The sequence below is a fragment of the Dermacentor andersoni genome, chromosome 2, assembly GCF_023375885.2.
Source record: "Dermacentor andersoni chromosome 2, qqDerAnde1_hic_scaffold, whole genome shotgun sequence".
Taxonomy (NCBI): Eukaryota; Metazoa; Arthropoda; class Arachnida; order Ixodida; family Ixodidae; genus Dermacentor; species Dermacentor andersoni.
In genome coordinates, this window is record NC_092815.1 from 190,403,157 (window position 1) to 190,406,735 (window position 3,579).

Genomic DNA, 3,579 nt, shown 5'->3' on the forward strand with positions numbered 1-3,579 from the left:
AATCCGCAGAAAAGTTCGTTCGAGCCCTGCGGAGCAGCTTTTTCAATCGAGATCTTTCTTCGTCAGTCGGTAACTGGCCTTTAAAATGTCGTGTTAGAATTGCGAAGGAAATAGAGAAAATGACCATTATTCAAGGCGTATTTAAGGCGTAAAGTGCGCGCACGTTGAGAGTTCGTGTTGCTGAAACACGACGCAAGCACGCGGTGTACTCAAACGCGCGTAATTACCAAAGTTTCAGGTGTTGACAGCGTGAAAGTATGTGTACTTGGTTTCGTAGGTTCATTCACGTACCTGCAGGACACTTTTGTTCGGTCGGCGCGTGCGAGATTCCGACTGTGTGCGGTCACCAATGCCTGGCAACAGGGCCGTTTTTTCATTGCGGAGTGCTTTGGTAATCGTGACGACATATTGTTTTTTTTTTTTACAAGTACTGCTCCAGGAGGGCACATGTGTTGGCTAACGGAGGACTCTGAAGAGCACGTAACATTACACTAATGCAGGCGGCACAGGGAGTGTTCGCATACAAAATTGGCTGTCCGCGATCTTATACCCCCTTGGCATGCACAGGCTTCGGCGAGCCCCATCCAGCGCTGGTTCTAGCTTTGGTGTTCCCGTTGCCGCTTTGGTGCCCTGGAGGCGCCGTCAATAATACGAAATAATGACAAGTTGTTACACTAGTAAATAAAATTTATTGAAGAAATACAATCGCGCCGAGGCGCCAACTTCCAAAGCAGCGCTAGCGCGCGAGTATTATGAAACGCCACCGAGGAATTTACCGGCCCACGTACGACTCTACGATCAAAGTACACGTTAAACATCCCCAGGCGAGCTAGATAAAGTTATCCGGAGCCATCCACTACGACCTCCATCCTAGCTTTAGTCGCTTCGGAGCGTTAAAAACATTAATCACCACAAACCAAATCAATACATGCGGGCGTACATTCGAAGCTAAAAGACTGCATCGTAAGTCATAGTGAGCCTTGCAATAGCGTCGAGAATGTGATAACTTCTGGTGGAGCTCAAAACAGACCCTGAATAAAGTCGTTGTTATGTCACAGGCCAGCTGCAGATGCGTGCATTTCACCGCAAGACAATACTACATGAAACAAAGAGAGCACATTCGAAAAAAGAAAGTCAAACAACGCGCTAAAAACCACGCAAAGCATGAACACCCACTTTTTCGAAGCGGAAGGCGTGAACTAGGCTCAAAATAAGAGGTCGTGAGTAGCCGTGGCCCTTACTTCACTAAGCCGTGCGTTCTTTGCCACTTCCTCGAAGTCAGCCCGCCCGATCCTGCGAATCCACACTTCTTTTTGCGTTGCGCCCGCCGGACGGCAAAGCAAAAAGCTTTTCGCCCTCGCTGTGTCTGTTGCGGCAACCGAAGGCGTAGCAGCATGGCATCGCAATTAAGTTCTCGGCCCTGCACATTCTATTACGCTAACGCACTCCGTCAATCTGCCTGCCGTACTTTCGTCGCGCAGGCCCAACAATGGAGGTCGGCGCGCGCTGGAAAGAAAAAATATACAAAAGCGCGGCGCCTGCTCCACGCTGGAAAGAAAAAAATATACAAAAGCGCGGCGCCCGCTTCCACATGACACAGATTGGCCAATGGGGGAGCGGAGGAGGCTAGGGCGACAGGAGGCGTGGAGGAGGACGCGTCAGGGTGAGCGGGGTGGCGGAAAGATCTAAGAATGGCGCTACTTTTGAAAAATTGAGGGGCTTTAGGTGGCACAGGAAATTGGCACCATCTCTGTAATGGGCGAACGCAAAAATCCGTTTCCCTTGCATGGCCTCGTAGATTGTCACGCGCACGCGCGCCGATCCAGGTGGCCGAGCCCTTCCCCCTCCCCAACTCCTCTCCAATCTCTCTCCCTCGTTACTACCCTCGCAACTCCCTCACCTTCGACTGTCTCCGCGCGCACGCCGTGCGGCCCCGCCGGCCCGGAGCCAGCTCAGCCCGCTGCATGACGTTTCATGTTTCGTTATCTGCTGTTATCGCGAAGCGTGCGCTGCTGTGCGTTGACCGGCGTGGCTAGTTTCGTCAGTTTCGTGGTCCTCGGTAGCTGTGTGCTTGTGCTCCGCGATGTTTCACCCGTTTCACGACTCGTACCGCTCTTGCATCGTGCACAAATACTACAAAAACAACCCCTGCAAGGTTGTTCCGGGTGCCTAAAGACAACAGGTGAGCGCTCAGACCCAAGGACATCAGAAGGCGCATGTACACGAACACAGCCCGGTCCATTTGTGTGCTCCATGAGGCTCCGGATGTCGCTGCGCCTTGATTGTGCTACACTTGCGTCTTCCCGGTAGAGAAAGCTGACAAATAGATGTTCCTCCTCGTTGTCACCTGGTCTGTGACTTGTGTTTTTCTGTGCCAAGTCTCATTCTGCAACTTCAGTAACTTGCTCAGCTTTCCATACCGCCCTCACTGCTTTTTCTGTGTCACGTTCTGCAAACCTACTAATAGCTGAAAAATTAGTGTTTGTGTACTATCTCAGCAACCCCTAATGGGAAAACCGCGCGAACAACCTTCATGTGTAGGCATGAAACGCTTTTTTTTTCTTCTGGAAAGCATGAGCATTGTAAGTGTCCTACATGCAGATTTTTGCAGTTCGTGTTTATTATACAAAAGAGAGCCCAGTAGGTACGACTTAGTGCTTTAAGTGACGTAATCATATTGCTAAGCATTGCATTCGGGTCGAAAGAAAAGTTGTGTTGTTGGCTTATTTTACCTGGCCTTTGATTGAGGAATAAGCCGTTCTTTCTGCGAATGTTTTCTATGTGCTGCTGCAAAAGCCGACCACCTTCTTTCTGTTCCCCTTGCCACCGTTAGTCAAGCTGTGGCCAAGTGCAAAATAATGTGATAATGTGTGTTTCAGTTTTTAGTACAATGTTATTCTTTTCCTGCCATGTTTTTTTTTCAATTTGTTCAGCAGTAATGAACATGTCACGCATTTCATATACTTTCGTGCAGATTTATAAGTAAGCTTTCTTTTGGTATGGGGGGGGGGGGGCTCTCAATCAAACAATGCTAGCATTTTATTCTATTTTTCAGGTATATTGCGTGTCATTGTTTTTGCCATTACCAGTGAGTTTTCCCTTTTTATAGTTGTCATGACTATGTCATACACGTCGTCCAATTATGTGCAATATCTTAGTGCATATATCAGGAGCTCGTCTACATTTCGGTCTTGAGGACGTTATATAAAAATCTTTTTTTGTGTGTACATGAAACGGCCTTCGCGTTTTCTAGAACTTTCTTTTGTTATTTCACCATCTGTGAACTTTTGTCTTTAGTACTTTTGTATATGTCATGCAGCTTTCACATTTGCTCATTTTTTGAGCGTGTATTACCACATTGTAAGAAAAATCTGTTTTCGGAAACGAAGTCAATAAAGCGAGACTAAACATCTGTTGTGTTGGAGGTGTAATTTTTTTTGTGCCCTGGCACATGCTGGTATAATATAAGTATGGGCAAGACTGCGTGCATGCCAACGCATAGCCCACAGCGCACCACGCGCCGTAACAAGCATGCTATAAAAAAAAAGCGTGCCGCTTACGTGTAAAAAAAAAAAAAAA